At 45.7% G+C, this 19,839-nt stretch overlaps 1 pseudogene; it reads left to right on the top strand.

The window, feature by feature from the left end:
- Window positions 1–13,330: 13,330 nt before the first annotated feature.
- LOC149356243 (uncharacterized) lies at window positions 13,331–14,727 on the top strand (annotated as a pseudogene).
- Window positions 14,728–19,839: the final 5,112 nt, after the last annotated feature.

Here is a 19,839-nt window from a genome sequence, read left to right as displayed (position 1 = left end):
AAGGGGATTCCTCCCCAACTTCATTTTATTTCTTTTTCTAGTAATTGCCAAGGTGTTCTGTGGGGGCGCTGAGGCTGTAATGAAAGCTTTGTTTAGACGATCTGTAATAAGTGTTTTTAATCCGAAGAAACAAATGCTGTAAGTACTGTTAGGCATAAAGTATCAATAAAAAAGGCCTCTGCCTGCACAACTAGCATATAAGAGTCCCAACCATTAAATAAATAAGGGCAGATGCAGTGAGAGCAAGACTTGAATATACGTGTCTGTCAGAAGCTGTTTATTTCATCTGGCTCGTTACAGATCGCTAAATTGTACTTCACGTACCCCCGAAAAACATAAGCGGTGCTCTTGGCATGCATAGTTGATACACTCGCTGCTTATTGAAGGCTTTACGAAAATACAATGAGCTCGCAAACGAAAACACGAACGAACGAATTTCAGAAAAGGATAGGCTAAAGCAGCGACGTCTATGGGCTACGAGGTGCCGTCAAACTCGCACTGTGTCCAAAAATCAGCACACGACGGGAGCCCACACCTCTCGGCCACAGTCAACTGCCATGAGGGAATCACGCTGATTTGGCGAGGGGCACTCATACTGCAGTCGGTGGAATTTCGGCCGTTGGGGCCAATGACTTGAGCGATGCGAAGCTGTTCAACCGGAAGGCGCTCCACAGCCAATCACGCATGCATCAATGCACTCCTAACTAATCTTGTATTAAGTGCAAAGTAGACATCGGCCCCTGCAGCACGTTGTTGTTGCAGCGCACAGGAAAGCCTAACTTCATATATCTTTTCGGCTGGAATCGGTTGCTAGCTCAAAACCACAGCACAGGAAGAAACGAAGTTGACAGGAGAGAGCGCTAAACCCAAAGGCATTATTGCACCAACTAGCCTGCAAAAACGCTTTCGCATCTTTTCGATCCTCGCCTCGTGTTCCTGAGCACTCTTGCAGGCGTGCCATTGTCTGGCGTCATTCTGCATCTGTCGGAGCCGCCATTGCTTCTCAGCCTACACTCCTACTCTGGTTCCACGATGGATCCACTTAAGAGGAGGAAGTTTGTTGCAAAATTGATCCATTTATTTAACTGTGACTGTCTTTCACATATTGCTGAAATATTCTGAACTGCATTTTCTAAGATGTTTGGGAGAACAGTGCCCGGTGTATTTTTATATGTAAGTGCGTATCGCATATTTATATGCGCAGTGGATATAACTGCCCTTATATCCAAGAGGAAGGCCGCTGTGGTGAACTCTATTGGCAGTGGTTTATTTTCTTTTAGCAACAGTTTCTCTCGCACTTCCTGAAACCTTATTCCAAGTGCTTTAGGAGAAATGTATAAAGAAGATAACTCTGCACTAGTATTGGCAAAGAACATAATACACGCAAGTAGCAACAGGCGGATAAATTTCGAAAATACACTTAAACTGCTGCAGTTCTGTTCCATTGAGACTCTTCTACGGCTTGTGGGGCTCTTAGAATTCAATTCAGGTAGGAATGTTGCTTAAGATTAGCCGGTAAATTCAAGAAAATATATTTCTTTTATTATTTCTGAGTGCTATATTCTGTCGACAGTCAACGTCGTAAGCCATTTTTTAAAATAGCAAAAAAATCAACCTCCAATCAGAGAGCTGAGTTTTGGACAAAAGAAAACAAAAAAGTCGCCTGAAATGCACCAACCCACCTCTTGGAACCTTTTTTTGTATGATGTGTGTATAGGCAACTCCCAGAGAGTCAGGAAAAACTGTTAAAGATTGTACCACCAAAGATACCTCGCGACCACCCAGGAAACGCAATATGTGTTTAAAAAAAACATTAAGGAGTCTCGTTTAAAACTTCGGTGCCTTCAGCATCTCAAAAATATAATTTAATGAGCCATTCCTGCAGACTCTCTACCATTTTAAAAGCTTCTCGGCCATATCGTCTTTTAATATATCACACAAAGTTTTATTACACTATTCAATGTGTAAAAACTGCTCGCACTGTGTTCTAGTCGTAGGGACCAGGAACAAAGAACTCTTTCGTTTATACATTTTGGTCATTTTTCAGGAAAATTGAGGAGGTTTGTTTCAGACCTCTCATGATACAGGGGAGTCTATTTCTTTGCAGACTTTCATTACTAGCCTGGCACTCAGTGCGGAAACATCGGGAGAATTACACTATAGAGAGGTCTAAAGAGTTTTATGTTCCATGGCATCCATATGCCTCCGCTAGGCGCTAGACATCTTGATAGCGTAAAAGCCTGAACACGAGAGATCTACAGAAGCGGAAGCCTGCTGCAGAAGTGGTTCCTCATATAGTTTTTTCGCAGTATGCTTGTAAAGTGCTGCTTCAGAATGTCCTCACACGTATGCTGTTTACAACCTAGCTACAGCAAGGTTTCAGAAGTTACCTGAACTGTTGTGGTTTGAACGTTTTTGAGGATATCCGGAAATCAGCGTAAAGTGCCACGAGAATAAGCAGCATGCAAGCATGTAACGTAACCAGATTTAGGCTGTAAAGGATGTCGGAGACACTACATGGCCGTAGTATAGGACGTGCATAATAAAACTCTCCTTATTTAACCTGACAACTTATACACAAGGTTAGGGCAGTAGACGCCTTCGTATAGATCTGTACAGCCGGCCATATCTTTAGATAGCTTGCGCAACAGCCGCTTTTTCTGAGCTCCTGTGCTTTACGACGTAGGACGGGCATCGCACGGGCTTAGTGAGCTTTTGCACGGGCTTAGTGAGCCTCTGCTTAGGTTTGATATTTTCTCAAGTTTGCTCTGTCCTCAGTTGCAGGAGCACGCAAAACACGGCCTTCACGTACGCCAGCTAAAGATTTGGCCGGATGTACAAAAACGTAGGAACGGCTGATACGCTGAAGGCGCAGCACTCATGCCTTGTCTATTCTGTTCAATACGGGTTCTTTTCACTTGAGAACTGCGTGGTTATTTTGAATTGTACTTATTTAGCCATGGTATAGTTGCAGTCAAGGGTCCCTGCCTCCTACCAGAATGTCCGGGTCAAAAAATATTTCAACCCCTGCCTGCATTGCAGTATCAACGCGGCTCGAATATACATATTACTCGTTACTGAAAGTGTGCCCCTTAGTCATTATTTAGCGCTGACGGGACTAACCACAAAGCAGCAATACTCCTTAAATGCCCTAAACAGACGTAGTTACGAGAAATATCTGCCTGTTCTCAACAACCTGGCTTGTGTTCTATGTTGCCTCATCTGCACAGCTTAGATGGGGAAACAGAAACAGATTGTTTACTACTCACCGTTTGTTGATCTTTCTTACATTGCAAGATAGGTAGCGGAGACAGGTTTTCCATTCCATGTTTTTCTCCTAAACAGTTTCCCTACAAAAACCATCTCTATTTATTTATAAATGTACTTTCCTTCACACACATTCTGTGAAGGATATTGGATTTGCATCTTTCAGTCTATGCGATCCCAACCACCTGTGAGATTATCATAACGGGAATATGAATCTCATTGCCCTACAAAAACATTATTTCATGACAGAGAAGTGAACAAAAATAAAAACTAACAGGAAAAGCTGATCGCATTTCGCGGAACAGAAAACTAGACTGAACCACGAGAAAAGACGCAAGGACTGCATTGCAAACAGTGTTTCATTTTGAGTGGTGACAGGGTAAGTATCACCGTGCTGATTACATTTACTCTGTTTACTATTAGAGATGTTAGGTAATAGAAAGTTAAAAGACGTGGCCCGTTTATGTCAGCAATTTTCTGAAACTTCAATAGGCCTGGTTTGCTTGAAATTTCCATTGTGCAGTCACAAAGCGATATAAATGAATTTAATAAATAACCGCATGTTCCATCATAAATATGCTTAAAATTAAGAAAAACGCGTTGATTTGATCTGGCAGATAACTATGAAACAGCACTTCCAAATTGCGCACTAGTATGCTAGTGCACTTGGTGCTAGAACTTCTGTTCGCGGAATCCAATGAAAAAAAAATGGTTTGCGAAGTGGTTGACTTACGTGGGCTATGCCTACGCATCTTCCGGTCATTAAGTTATTGCAATCATACTCTGATGTCTGCATCGTCAGCTTATCTTACTGGTCCCCTGCGACGCCATCGGCCATATGACACCATTAGAAATTAGACAGAAAATAAGAAAACTGTGTCGTAAGTGGGAATCGAACTCGTTCCGCCAGCGTGACGCAAAACAGAGTTAAGACGTCACAGCCGAGCTGAATAACAATACCTGCCAGGTACAGCTAGCAAAAATGATGAATATAGAGGCGCGTTGCAAAATCGCACCGACTAAAGCGACCACGCTTGATTGAGCAAAAAATATCACAGGTTAATACCAAATCCCAGCTTTGTCATCACTAGTTGACTTCCACGTTGTGGCAGTATTCCCGAGTACAATCACAAATTTTGAGCAACCGTTAGTTGTACAGCCTTGTCGGTGCTGTCATAGCATTTATCCTTGCATAAAGCTTACATACTTTAGTCAAGTTAGTGGCTAGCTTGCGACAGGGCTTCCGACCAATCACATATGGATCTTCAGTTGCATACTTTCTGAGACTACATCTTTTGTTAATGTGTCTACAGATATGTCGAGATGTGAAGTTGAAGGGTAGCTTCCGGCAGGGGTTTGGACCGATGACATATGCACCTTAAGTTGCATGCATTAAGGTGCGGTTGATGTGTCCATCAAGATGTAGAGATTTTAGAGCTACTGCGCCTTTGCCTTCCCTCAAGAAGCTTTCCTTTCCTCGAAACACTTGCTATCGCATTCTTCAATGCGAGCAGAATTAAGCCCTCAGAATTGTTACTTTGATCACTTGATCCCTCAATTTATGCTGGTTTTTTTTTCACCGTGACGTGAAGGAATTAGCTACAAGTGCTTATCGGTTTGGTTTGGTTTGGTTTGGTATATGGGGTTTAACGTCCCAAAGCAACTAAGGCTATGAGAGACGCCGTAGTGGAGGGCTCCGGAAATTTCGACCACCTGGGGTTCTTTAACGTGCACTGACATCGCACAGTACACGGGCCTCTAGAATTTCTCCTCCAAAGAAATTCTAGCCGCCGCGGCCGGGATCGAACCCGCGTCTTTCGGGTCAGCAGCCGAGCACCATAACCGCTGAGCCACCGCGGCGGCAAGTGCTTATCGATTTCAATTTCACTGTGAACGATGTACCCGCTGTTTAATTTTTTTTTTTGTAACAGCCGTTATTCTTATCTAACCCTGCCGCGGGGCCAGAGAACCTACGGCTCTCTGTGGTTCATTTAGCACCAATGGTGCATTTTTTTAACGCAGGTGTAAGTCAAAACCACTAGTTAATATGACCCCTACAGCTGGATCAATGTTATTCGGTGGCTGCAAGAACGAAGATGCGTGAAGCCGCGCTCTTTTCTTTCGAACGATAATTGTCTTTTTATAGACGGTGCAGATGGGAAATCTCTATCATCTTCCAGTTGCTCTTCGAACAAATTAATACAGAGTAGAAAGGCTTTCCCTGCGGCAAAAGAAAACGTCGTTTGGTTACGTGCGAAGAATGTCCCCACTGCACTTGTAGACTAGTTGGTGGAGGAGAGGGTACGAAGATGATATGGACAATGATGCAGGCCCAAGCACGAAGGCGGAGCAGCCGTCGTTCTGTTCCGGGCGAGGGAAATTCCGTCGCGGTGATTTGAAGGTCTTCTACTTTGGTTCTTCCATCTCCCGCTCTGAAGGTTGAACGAAGGCCCCATTTAGGTGTGCTCCAACATTTACACACCTATGTTCTTCTTCTCTTTAACATTTTCGTTACTGAAGACGAGATGGGTTCGTCCACGGAGTCTCTATTGCTCCCCTCGAAGACGACGTGGGCACGTCGAAGATCGCGTAGGCCCCAACTTCCTACCGAAGGGGCACTTTATTGCATCTTGTAACCGCTGCCATCAACGCGTGGCGCTAGAGAGAAAAAAAAAAGCTTCTTGGCATGCCAAATCAGGCCGAAAATAATCTGGATGCTCATAGCAGCCTAGCTACGGCGCCTTCTGTAGTTACGTTTACAGCGCGGGCGAACATGTCTAACAAACAGGCCCAAAACATAGATATGTCGATGCATAATAAAGTTCAGCAGGAAAAAAAAAAACCTCTTTTTTTTTTGCACTGAGGATGACGTCACCTAGTTGTGCTTCAGTACGCAGTGCTCAGATTTTAAAAGCGACGGCATTTCAACGTCGGCATTTCGGCGGCGTTTTTAGGGGAAAAGGAGACGCATATGAACTGAATTTAGTGGAGATTCGGGACGCTAAAAACATTCAGCCCCGCAACCGAGTAAAGGAAGCTTCCTTTAGCACTGCTAAATATGAATACGTTCTGCTTAATAAATCAAGGCTGTAATTATATTTGGCGCCAGCTGTATTCAGGCGTCGCTTTCCTTAGTGCCTATAGAGGCCTCCTTCATTTGCCATCAATGTAATAAGAGTGCAGTAAAAGAACAATATTGCAGAAATACAAATGGATATACATATCCCAACAGCAAGATAATTTCAATAATTAAAATGGTGTACAGAATGACACTGTTCGTAGCGACTGAGGGAAATTGTTCCAATATGTAATAGTGCGTGAGAAAAAATAATACTTACAGACGTTAGTTCAGGCATTGTAGGGAGTTAGAGAGTCAGCGTGACGGTGTCGTGTTCGGCGTGTCGGCATTGGCGTGACATAAAGCTCTTTACCGAGGCCTCCCAATCAATTAGAATCATCAAATATTATTTTCCTCGGTACAGGGTACAAGGATGGAACAGCCGCAAAAACTTCTACCAGTAGCTTGACGAATTGACTCCCTCAACTAATAATAGCAGGAGAGAAAATTCGAAAGCCTGATTCACAAGATAACAAAACAAAACCATTATTGTGTTTTACAAGAAAGAAAATAGCACTGACGGGGTTACAACATACAGAAAAGCAGCATACTGAGTCAAAAAGGTTGGCTCATGATGTTAACATTGATACTTATTGTCAGCAGAAGCACATGTCTTTCGAACATTTTTTAGGCAACCGGGCAATAGGTAGAGACCTATGAGTACAACATTTTGGGAGAACTGCAAGGCTATAGGTTAATTATTGAAGGGTATAGTTCTTGTGGGGGGGGGGGGGGGGGGGGCATATATGTACCACACATCTAGATGTCGGGTATTATACGTGAGGACGGTTTTCTTTAATGTAGAAACATTGTGGTAGAAATGATTCTTTTTCACAGCTTAACAGGACGATACAGTAACAATAAGAAGTTAATAACAACAATGACCAATTTTAATAAATTCAAATCTTTTCCAAAGTTCTGTGTGGAATCATACGTTTTGGTAGCTATCATTCTCAATACTTTCTTTTGTAAGAAATTTATGTTAGCTTTTTGTCGTGTTTTCCCACACCAAATGTGTATACGTGAACTGAGGAAGGATCAGTGAGTACTTTGCACGGCAGTAGCTTAATCTTTTGCGGTAACACATGCCTACGTTTGTGAGTTATTGCAATAGGTGTCCAAATGTTCTTGTAGGCTCAATCAACGTATTGATTCCAAAATAGTTTGCTAGAAAAATCAAAACCGATATCATGAACACTAAGATTACGAAAAATGAACATAATGAATTTTGTTTTGCCCACGCGGTGAAAATTGGTCCTGATTCACCGGGGATTTTTGCCTATGTCCAGGGATGTATTGCCGGTGATTAGTAAGCATGTGTGGTCGACATGACGGATTAATGGAACGTGTGAGTTCGGTTACAAGCTCAGTTTATTTTATGGGTTTAACGTCCCAAAGCGGCTCATGCTATGAAGAACGCTGTAGTGGAGGGGAGAGACAATTTGGACCATGTGGATATCTTTAACCTTCATGACATCGCGCAGTACGCCGCTCTCTGGCGTCTCGCATCCTTCGAAATGGGAGCGCTGCGGCCGGGATTGAAACCACGTCTTTCGGGTCAGCAGCCGAGCACCATGACCGCTTAACTGCGACGGCGGCTACGGTTCGGAAACAAATAGTGCAGATCAGTGAGATACAAGCCGAATAAGATTTGCCCTAGAATACTTCTCTGGGGTACTGCTGTTTCTATACAGTAAATTAGAACAAAAAAGCTTTTTTTTTTCATAACATCATTGCCTGATTCATCCGCAATAATCTTTTTCAGAATGAGCCATCTGGCATTAGCTAGTCACCTTGAAACCTTATCACAATTGTAATTTCATGGTCTGCATAAAGACGCATATTTAGTGGAAGGAGGGTTAAACTGAGAGGTTTAATGCCCCGAAGAGAGACGCGGGTGGAAAAAGCCCGTAGTGGAGGGCTGCAGATTAATTTAGAACACCCGGGGTTCTTTAAAAGCAAAGCGCTGACATCTGACTACACCCGAGCATTTTTGTATTTCTGCTTCATCAAAATACGACTGACGCGACCGGGACCGAACCCGCGATCGTGGGGTCAGCAGCTGAACGCCAAAGCCACTGATCCACGCCGGTAGTTGGAAAGGCAAGAGTTCATACTCCAACGTAAGAATGAAGTGTTTCTTTAGTGATAATTGTGCAGCTGTAACATCCAAACGATTTTAAATCTGAATACAGACTGAATTTTAGGTCACACGATAGAGCAGTCCCACTATTGCGTGATGGCATAAGTCACTTTGTTCAGAAACTATGCTAATATTTCCTCCTTACAGGCATTTCTAGCAATGTTTCTTTCCAGAATGACCCATATATCTGTGTGGTTCAAGTTTGAGAGTAGCTTGTTCACGAAGCATACGTAAAGAATTCGAAATCCTTGTTTCTTTTCAGCTCCCAATGAAAGTAAGTGGTCACTTCTATTTTTTGTTCAGCGCTGCATTCTGCTTTATGATCGATTATATTCGCCTATGTTGAATTGGACAACTTGAATTTTAGCTCAAACAGCAGGGCAATCCTACAACTGCATGGTACTTAAGAGGCAGTTGGCTAATAAAGAGTCTTATTTTTCGCTCTTTGCAAGTATTTTGAGCACTGTCTCGCGAAAAGCATCCTACGTTTGTTTGTGGGTGTAGTGTATTCACAGTGTGTACGTCAACAACTGCCAATTATTTTTTTTTGTTTTCAGCTCCGTTGAAAAGTAAGTGGTAATTTTGACTATATTGTTTAACGGCGCATTCCGCTTTGTGTAAGCTGATTCGCAATTTTTTAGCGGCACAGCTTAAAGGGGCTGCAAAACACTGCTTGGGGGATACCGGCTATACTTCAGGTGGATTCTTTATGTCACACAGATGCTGACTCAAAAAGAATAATAGGAATCGATGCACAGAAACGGGAGTTATTCAATGAAAAAAATTTTAAAATACAAGCAAACAAAACGCTCCCCTCAACTCGATTTTTGGGGGGCTTCCCACTTCTATTTCGCTCTCCCAATGACGGCACCTGGCGCAACCAATCAAAACAGCCTGCCAGAGCACGTCGCCGAAGTTTGCACTCCATGGTTGCCTGCTCTCTGTTACTCGTTCTTGCTGAGACTGGCAGGGTCGTGTGCATGCCAGAGCCCCTGGTGGTGTATTTTTATTTTACTTGCTCTGCAGGGCTTTTATCTTAGACAAACAAGTAGTTTTTGTTGATCTAATATAAAACACCGACAGGTAACAAAATATGTCTATTTATTCACACAATTTGCAGTATATTTACTGTTTGTCTAGTCATCAAGCTCACGCCCAATGATGTCATATCCACTGCTAAAATCCGCCACTGTGTGGGGACACCATCAGAGCCATGATTTTGTTTTTGGGAGGACATTAAAATGTTAAAAAAAACGAAATATGCGCGGTGTTACCGACGCTAATAGAACCATTGTAACTCACTGTATGCGATCAACAGGCAGAACAGTCAATTGTGTTTCTGGGCCCCTTTTACTTCACTGAACTGCAGAAGCAAATTGTCAATATACGTATATACATATACCAGGTGTTTCAGCGAAGGTGGAGCAGTATTTTTAAATGTAGGCTTTTCAGATATAAAGGCGGCGCAATAATACCCCCGTTGGCGGAGCTGACGAAACATGTAAATAATGTTCACTAATTTGCCTCCGAACTAATTTCTGCTCAGTTTTTACCTAAAACAGGCTACTGGTTGCAATTAGAGACTTGTAGCCGGTCCTTAGAAATGGTTATATGAGTTTCTTGAATTTCGAAAACGCCATTACCCTCGCCACTGTGGCTGGACAGAGTTTGGCAGCATCGTGTGAAAATACATGTTCTTTCGAAAGCATGCAGGCGAAGGAACCCCCTAGTGCACGTAACGAGGTCAAAAAGCCGATTTTGCCGGGCCAGAGTGTCGAGGGTAACCGCGTTTTCGCAGCTCTAAGAAATCGCGAGGTGTGGTCTAATATTGTATAATGATGTTTCTTTTCCTCGTTCATTTCTTCGGTGTTGTATGCTGAGTTGCGTGTACTACAAGGATGTTTTCTTTTGTGACAAAGTGTATTTTAGATCCCACTCCTTCTTAAGTTTTTGCAATAAAGCCAGCAGTCATCGGTAAATAAATAAAAAAAAACTGATATGGATAATACTAACGACCGGCTACGAGTGTCTACCTACAACCTAACTGTTATAGTTGAAAGTTATTTATCAGAAATTAGTCAAGCCGGTAACTATTCACGTTATTTATATGTTTTCTGATGTCTGCCAATGCAGGTATTATTCTTCAGCAGAAACCGCCTCTGATACCTGGAAATGCCTGTTTAAAAAAATTTGTTGACTTACGATGAAACAATTGGTACAATATGTGTTCAGAAAGTAGTGAACAGTGAGGCCGGGCCAGGCATAGGAGAATGCTAGATATTTTTAACGTCATTTTTTGTTGATGAGTCGAAATTACTTACAGTTTTTCAGACAAACAAACATATTACAAAACCGATGGTTAGTCAGATGTTTAGGGGAATCCCCCAAGGTGGAGTAGATTTGTAATAAGGGAGTAATTCATCATTGGCATCCACCCGAGCGCAGCCATACGGCTACAAAGGAAAGCTATACAGCTTTCTCAGAAAGCTGTATAGCTTTCCTTCTAGCTGTATAGCTGTATAGCTTTCAGAAGAACTTTGCATGGCGTGCAGTTCCACAAAACTATGCAAGAGCTTGTTTGAGTGGTGCTACCACTGTAAACTATGCCAGGCAATCCATCGATTCGTTGTAGTGTGAGGCATCTAACGTGTCCGTTCTAGCTGCCTCGTCTGAAATCTTTAAACCGACTGAGAACGCTTTAAAACACAGCTCCGACAAAGAACTGCCGCTTTGGCCGTCTCTATTACAGTCGGTGTACGTGGAACACATCAAACCCTGCAGGTAACAGCCGGGCAGCAGAAAGCTCACATGACAGACACGTGCTGCAGTCTCAGAGGGAAAAGTCGGCATCCTTAAAACTAGCAGCTTACGCAGTATGATACGCAAAAATAATAAGGAACAAAACAAAAACTATCGGTAAAGCGAAATTGCGACCGCTTTGGTTATAGAGAACGGCTAATTCCGGAAGATGCCTCAATGTCAGTGTTTACTGTGATATGGGTTGTTATTCCATTCGAGAGAGGTGCAAATGTAGATGCTTGCTTCCGAAAAATGTATGTGTTACACAAATGCAAGTATCACAGAAAGTGTGAGAAATAATGCGGCTAGGTGAATGACAGCATAAAACACTTTAGTGTGCAAGCATAGAATTATTGCCAATGACGGCAAAGGTTATATTCTATGACCTCAGCGTTCGCTCTGTTATATAGAAGTTTGAATGGCGCGTAGGTATGCAAACGTCTTACACCACATTAATTGTACTCTTAAAAGCTGCGCAGGGGAATAAAAGGGCGTCATCTGAAGACAGATTATTAGCCTGAAAGGCGCATTATTCACTGCAGGCTTTTCTCTTCTTTGGAGTGCTGCACGAAATTAAATGACTACCTTGTCACAGCCATATAACAGAGCGGAAAAAGGAAGGAAATGAGCTCGGGGGTTTTTTGGATCAGCATTGTGACAATGCGCTGCACGTCTCCGGAGGGCCGCTATCTCCGGCGACTTCTTCCTTTTGTGGGACCCCGGAGACGCTCAACAAGGGGCTGTATGCATGCCGCCTGGAATCGTCGGGTGTAGAGGGCGAAGGCTCATAATAGGTCTGAACTGTGACAGCCTAGCTGTCATCTTTATTCCTACGCCAAAAGCATTTAACTATTGAAGCACACCCCGCAAGAGGGACAGTGGCGCCGGCCGGAGGAAATGTGGGGTAGGACGGGGATTGCCGGAGGCGCCGGCTCTGGAAAGGAGGATCACCCGAATAGACGAGAAAAAAAAACGAGGAAGACTGGTGAGTAAGGAAACGAACAAGGACATAGAGGACACCGCTGCGAATTTGTGCTCCGGCGCCCGAGGTGCCCAAGCCATCAGCCAGAATCCGAGTCACAGCGAACGATCAAGGTCCACTCAGCAGTCCCTTCGCTACTTGTGGCAAAGACTCCGGCACCAGCGCAGGGACGTGTAAGCTTGGGCACCCCAGTCCCTGCATCATGTATGTACTCGATAAAATGTCCTTCTTGCACATATCCGTTTTGCTCCAACCAAATCAAGCGGGGCATCTGCATCTCCGTCCCGTGTGGACCTGCGGAGTATGTGGAGTCAACACACGTGGTGTCAGTAGTGGGGGTCTCAAAAAGAAAGGTCATGTGAATGCTGCGGCATTCATAACTTCAAATTCTTAATCCCCGGAAAACCACGTGACTGGTTGTCGTCTTTGAGCTCCATTTAAGAGGCTTGAGACACGGAAGGTCTTGAGCGAACAAAATGTGTGTATATGTGAAGCTTCCACTCCGCAGCTATCGCTCGGAGCAAGCTTGGTGGTATTAGGAAGTGTAATTCCTTCGTTTGTGGGTGATCAGAAGGGGTTCCCATCAACGTTTCTTTTCCATCCTAAAAAAATTGGGAAAATGGGGAGATGGTCCGATGCGCAACTGCTGGGAATCGCGAGGTGAAAGATGGCTGGACCTGCTCATGATTTTTCATGTCGAGACGAAAAGGTTCGGTCCGCAAAATCATCTTCTGAATTGAAGAAGGTCACGTTCGAGCTCTTCAATAATGAACCCCGTCATGTGCGTGTACGGAAGATCCGCGAGGCCGGAGACGTGCTTGGTGAGGACACGCGAACGTTTGCTTCGCGACTTAGCGCGTAGCACGCGATACACCACGGAGTAAGGAGGAAAGTGACCCGCTAATGAAGAAATACGCGGAGTACCTACAGAGAGGAAATTCCCGCTTTGTTTGCGGCCGATTTGCGAGATCCCATGCGTCGGTTCATGCTCTTGCGTAAGCCGAGCGATTTGGACCGAGCTATGGAGGCCGAATTGGATGAGGAGCGAAATGAGAAGCTAGAAGTGCGCACGGAAAGTATGCGTCTTCGAGAGTACAGAGCTCAACCCCGAGGTTGCTTTTTCAAGGGGCGGCTAGGCCGCATATAACTCCTGCTAGCGCAGCAGGTAGAATGCAAGGAGGAAGCGGAGACTCAGCATACGTCGGGAACCGGCGACGCCACGAAGCTTCAGCCGTGGCTTGAGAGGTTTTTGAAGAAATTGTGTGCTTCGCTTGCAAGAGTCGCGGACACAATGCAAGGCTCTGTCCAAACGTGCGCCGAGGGGAGCCACAAACTGAAGCAGATGAGACATATCTCAAACAAGGGTATGGACAGTCTCCAGTGCTCTGCGAACAACTATAGAAGCCATCCCCAGCCTGAGGTGCGTGGGGAAGGAACAGGGGAAATGAACTGGCAGGGGTTTGCTTTCCCGACGAACGTTCCCTGTTGTGCGCTGCAAGATAAATGGTTCCTGCCTAGAAGTGCTGATAGACACAGGGTCAAAGGCGACCTTGCTTAAGGCAAGCGGCTTTAACACGCTTCGAAACAAATGGAATCGCAAGTTGTTGGAAGCGTCTGGCAGAGTTTCAACCAAGTTTGCAGCTATAACGGGGGATCCTCTTGGCATTAGAGGGGTCTACCGGTTCCACTGACCTCTCACCGGAATTGCATTCTATTATCCCTGCTACATATTCCCAAACACATTGTCTCTACCAACGGAGTGTCGGTTATCTCAGACAGGATTATTTTACAAAGGAAAATGTAGGTGTCTCACTCTTGGAGTAAGGGGTGCATGCGCTAATCGCCATAAAGCTGTTCAGAGAGACTTTCGTCCTTCCCTGGTCGGAGCACGTTTTATGTGCTTATGTGTATTCAGATGTAGAGAGCGGCACCGTGGGAGTGCTTGAGCCCGTCGATTCTCTTAGCAATGGTCTGAAAGCAGCCGCGCGCCTCGTATCTGTTACTGGCGACGACAGAGTGCTTCTGCGGGTGGTTATTTGCAGCTAGCAGACACTGAGCCTCTCCAAGAACAAAACGTTAGCTTTCTTTACAACTGCGATTGAGAGACGTGAGCCCACCGAAACGGTTCTCGCCCCTCTAGGGCATGCTGGTCCTCCGGTCGCTCAAGACGCTTTGTTCCATCTTTTTCCCCTAAAGTCCGAGGATAGAGAGGCGCTGACTGCCCTGCTGGATGTATACTCGGTGCTGTTAGCAGCGACCAACTCGGAGTTGAGCTGCTGTGGTATTGTACAACACAGGATACAAACCATCACTTGGGCACCCATTTGCCAGCGCGCATACCGCATCCGCTGCTCCCAGCGCGAGGGGATGACGCGGCAAATGCAGGATCTGATTGATCATGGCATAGTCGAACACTAAAAGTCACAGTGGGGGCACCGGCCCTATTAGTGGAGACGGCAGATGGTTGCTACCGACTATTAGTGGGCTACCACAAACTCAATGCCGAAACTCGAAGCGACCTGTACCCCATCCCCAGTATACAGGAGACGCTTTCTCAGCTTTGGCTCTGCCATGTACATCACGGTAGTGGTCCTGGCGGAAGAATTTTAGCAGATAGCAATGGACCTGGCAGATGCCAAAAAACGGCATTCAGTGCAGCCTCAGGGCACTATGAATGAATAAGGATGGCAATGGGTTGGTCAACAGCCCTGCTGTCTGACAGGGTTCCGCTTATTTTATCCATTCAGGCCTTTGGGGAAAGTTGTGTGTCGTGTATACTGACGAAATAGTTACATACAGTGACATCTTTAAGAGACATTTGCGTGACATCCAAATGATTTTGGTTCGACTGTGATGAGTGGGCCTCAAGCTTAGGCCTTCAAAGTGCCAGTTCCTAAAAAAGGAGGTTAAATACCTCGGGCAGATTGTTGACTCCGTATGGCCTGACCCGCAGAAACTAATATATATTTCGGATTTTCCATCCCAGACAACTGGAAGCCAGGTATGGCACTTTATCGGCCTGACTGGCGACTACCGAAGACAAAAAGAGGAATTCGCCAAGCCAGCTAAGCCGCTGTCTGCTTGAACCGCCAAGAATATAGCTTTTCGCAGGTCGAAGGATGCGGCGGATGATTCTGGGGCTCTGAAGAGAACGTTAATCAGTGCACAGCTCTTGTGTCATTCAGATTTCAATTTGCCCTTTGGCTATGGGCACAGATGCGCCAAAGCCCGAAGTTGGTGCCGTGCTTTCGCAGGTTATTGAGGATACAGAATATCCTGTAGCTTCTTCTAGCCTACAGCTGAGCCCCACAGAGCAGAAGTATGGAGCTACAGAGATGGAGTGCCTCGCGCTTGTCTGGGCAGTAAAGCACTTCAGGTGCTACATTTACGGCCTCCAGTTCAAGCTAGTCACAGACTATCATCCTTTGAAATATGTGATGAGTGTCTCGCGGCCAGCTAGATGGAATTTACAGCTGCAAGAATATTCCTTTGAGGTCGAACATCAGTCAGGCAGAGAACACGTAAACGCTGACGCTCTGAACCGCCGAGCCCCGTCCCGGCTGTAGGCGATTTCGCCCCTGCAATTGACCCGGCCGAGTTGTGCGAGGAGCATCGTAAAGATCTTGACCTCAAGCGAATCATCGAAAGCCTGGAGGAAAAAACATCTGACCCTAGACAATTGGGCTACTTCATTGAAAATGACAGAACCCTGTGAAGGCGGAAGCGGCCAAAGAAGAAATGGCCGAACACAGGCAAGCGCTTGGGAAAAGGTCGTCATACACAGGCCGGGGACAGAAGGTGTTTTTCGTGCTTTTCACGATGCGCTCTGAGCCGGCCGTTTTGGCGTAGCGAAGGCTCGCAAGCGAATGGAACGCTTCTATTTCTGGAGTAGCATGTGACACGGCATTAGGGGATACTGCGCGAAGTGCCATTCCGGTCTAGAGAGAAAAACTCCCAAGGGTGACAGGCCAGTGCTGATTCAGATGTTTTGAGGCTTCGGCTCCCTTCGAGCGGATAAGTATGGACGTAGTCGGCCATTTTTGCAGGCCTACTTCCGGAAATAGGTGCATACTGGTATTTGTAAATCATCTTTGGAAATAGGCAGAAGCGGTGGCAATCCCAGCTCAAAATGCAGCAAGGTTGTGCAAGCGTTTGGCGAACAGATCCTGCTCCGAGATGGACCTCCAAGGCAACTTTGAACAGACCGAGGGACGAACTTCGTGTCGCAGCAAATGAGGTTAGTATGCAAGCTGCGTAACATAAATAAGAAGCAGACAACACCATACTATCCTGCTTGCAACGGCGCAGTGGAGCGGCTTCGGGTTCCTGTCGCATATTGTCTCGCGCGACCAGCGTGAGAGGGACTAGTGCCTCCCTTATGCAATGTTTGCAGATAACTCCGCTGCGCAATAAAGCACATGCGACACGCCATTCTTCCTCATATGCGATAAAGACCGAGACCGGAAGTATCGGAGAGTACTTCCGGTCAAGGGACATCCGCAAGAGACAACGCAAGAGAGACATTAATGAAAGCGGCGAAGGGAAGGTCAGAGACGCATAATCGTGATCAGGGACGCGCTGTTTCATGTGGAGGACAGCGTGTACATCGAGAGCTGCCAACGGCAGACAGGGTTAGCCAGAAAGCTCCAGACAAAGTGGAGAGGCCCATGTCAGGTTGTCAAGAAGCTTTCTCCAGTAACATTCAAAATTCGAAACGTGAGCCGGTGCGTGAACACGATGCATGCAAATCGCTCAGCTCAGTACTCACCAAAAGAGCGATGTGAAAACCAAGGTTTAGACGGGGACAGCTCTGAAATGGGACGAGCAGATAATTCGCAGGAAACGTCCTATCGTGCATTTTTCCGACAGGTTCGAGGTGTTATCACAGGAATGCAACCTGATCTACTTAATGCATAGCTGGAAGGCGAAGCGCGCAAGGTTGCCGCGCCGGTGGCACATGGGGAGGCCCCTGCCACAAGCACCGCCGAGTCCCAAACCACAGAAAGGGGCACAGACCTATCCGGTAAAAGTTGCGAATGCCGATTGCAGCTAAAAAATCGGAGATCAACACTGGGTTGATGGCATCTACCCAACCTAGCTGGAAAATTGTTAGTAGCTCTGCATTATATTGCAACTAATAACAATGTTCACGGTTATGAGTTAAGGCCCTGGAGTTGCCAGTTATGTCTTTGTCTCCACGAAGTAGTACCTTCACAGATGAGCCTGCACTGTTCTGTAACATACTTCGCTTCTTTCCGCTATGCCCCTTTTTTATTTTGTACCGTGATCGCGCTGAAAGTTGGAGCTACTTTGTAAATATTGAAATATTTAGGTCATGCACTCTGTACTGAAGAGAGGGGCTTTGGTACTGGGTTTCAAGCGGCTATCTATGCTAATGTTCAGCGCAGAAGTGTGACAAGTCCAGTTGTGACTGCCGGAGCGTGGTGTTCTGCGAAGGCTCCATGTGGAGTGAGAGTGCTGTCGGACCCATCGTACTGCGGCGGCGCTATGGAAAGCGGCATCAGTATATGTACTTTAAATGTTGGAAGAGCATTTTTTTGGAGAATGAGCGAGTGTTGGAGTGCACCGCCCGTCTCCGGAGGGCCACTATCACCGGCCTCATCCCTTTGTGGGACTTCAGAGGCGCTCAACAAGAGAGTGTATGGCGCCAGTAATCGTCGGGTGTCGGGGGCCAGGGTCTCATTAGGGGTCTGGAGGCCGTCAGCCTGGCCGTCATCTTTATTCCCACGCCAACAATCATTAAACTGGTCAAGCATACTACGCAAGAGTGACAGTGGCGCCGGCCGGAGGAGTAAAGGCACAAGCCTTCGGAAAATGCGGGGGAGGTCGAGGACTGCCGCAGGTGCTGAGGCTTAGAGGAGAGGGAGGCGCTTCATCCTGGAAAGAAGGATCCCCCGAATGGAGGCGAAAAGGTGTAGAAAAAGCCAGTTAGTTGGGTGGCGAGCAGGGCCCGGGAGGACGCCACTGGGAGTCGCTCCTCTGGCGCTCGAGGCGCTTGTGGAGCCCAAGCCACCAGCCAGAAGCAGAGCCTGAGCGAACGAACAAGGTGAACTTCGCATCCCCTCCGTTGCTTCTGAAAAAGCGGTATGTAAGCTTGGGCACCCCAGCCTCAGCATCATGTAGTCTTTGCCATGCAATTCTTGAATATGTGCGTTTTGTTCCAACAGAGTCTAGCAGTGTCTCCTTGCCTCTCCCGTGTGGACCCGCGCAGTATGTGTGGACCCGCGCAGTATGTGGTGTCCCGCGCACTGTGTGGGGTCGTCAAACCATTAGCGTTCATTTTTGAGTCTAGAACACCACCATGCCACCAGTAACCAATGCAGCAAACTCTTCACAGATAATTTTTTTTTATTAATGCGAACGCATTACTCGGCTATGTCGGCGGGTTTGTGTCCGCAAAACGTGTCGGCAGCATCTGCGGGGCACAACAAAGAGATATTGTTTAAAGAGTGATTGTGATCGAAGGGGGATCATGTGAGGATGCGGGGTGTGAAAATTGGTGCCGATCGGATCATTAGTTAATTACTTACAGCCAAAAAACAGACAAAAAGTGGGCGTTGCCGGGCCGGAGTGGTGCGAAATCTTTATCGCTGGAAGTGGGCAGTGAGACGTGGGGCGTCAGTGACGCCCCCCACCCCCATGCCCAGAAAGGTGGGCGGTGCCAACGCGCGGCGCGAAATTTGCATGTCCGAAATGAATAAAGAGGTAACACGACGGGGGCTTTGGAGTTAATCGAAGTCTACTCAATAACAAATTATAAAAACACCTGCAGTATATGAAGATCAAATAAGATGCATTGCAGTGAATTAAGGTGAATTAATTATAAATAAGGTGGATTAATGTGGGTATAATGTCACATAATGATACATTGGAATGAATTAAAGTTGAATTAGAGTGAATAGATTGTGAATTAATAGTGAATAAGTATGAATAAATGAATAAATTCTGAATAAACGAATTAAGTGTGAATTAAATGGAATAATTGATTATTTGTCGGAATTGTGAATAAAGTGAATTAAGTGTTATGAAATAAAGTAAGTGTGAATAAATGTGAATTAATTATACAGTAAGGTGAATTAACTGTGGTTTAATAAATGATGTCATTCGATTGTCAGACGTGACGTCACAATCTACATGGAGGCAAACAGGCGTAGCTGGAGGCAAAGAGGAGCGATTACAGGCGGCGAGGAGGCGTCAGTGCTTTCGCATTGCTCCAATGCTGTTTCCGCAGTGCCCTCTCACGTTTTTTATTTACTTATTTATTTTCATTTATTTATCCATACTGCAGCGCTGATATGCCGCATGGCAGAAGGGGTTTCAAAAAGTACGAAATATACACAAGGGTTTAAAATAGAGCGGTAAGCACAAATTAAGTTTTAGAAGGTAGACTAATGAACTTACGAAAAGGAAAATAAAAAGAACAGGCAAGGATGACCTGGAGTATGTATCTTGGATGACGGATGCGAAGCTTCGGGGTGGACGTTTGAGATTAGACCAAGGTAATGAATT

Source organism: Amblyomma mixtum, chromosome 3 (genome assembly GCF_055824585.1).
Source record: "Amblyomma mixtum isolate Tamu chromosome 3, ASM5582458v1, whole genome shotgun sequence".
NCBI classification, from domain to species: Eukaryota; Metazoa; Arthropoda; class Arachnida; order Ixodida; family Ixodidae; genus Amblyomma; species Amblyomma mixtum.
Note: the sequence above shows the minus strand (reverse complement) of the source record. Positions and strands in the feature narration are given on the sequence as shown.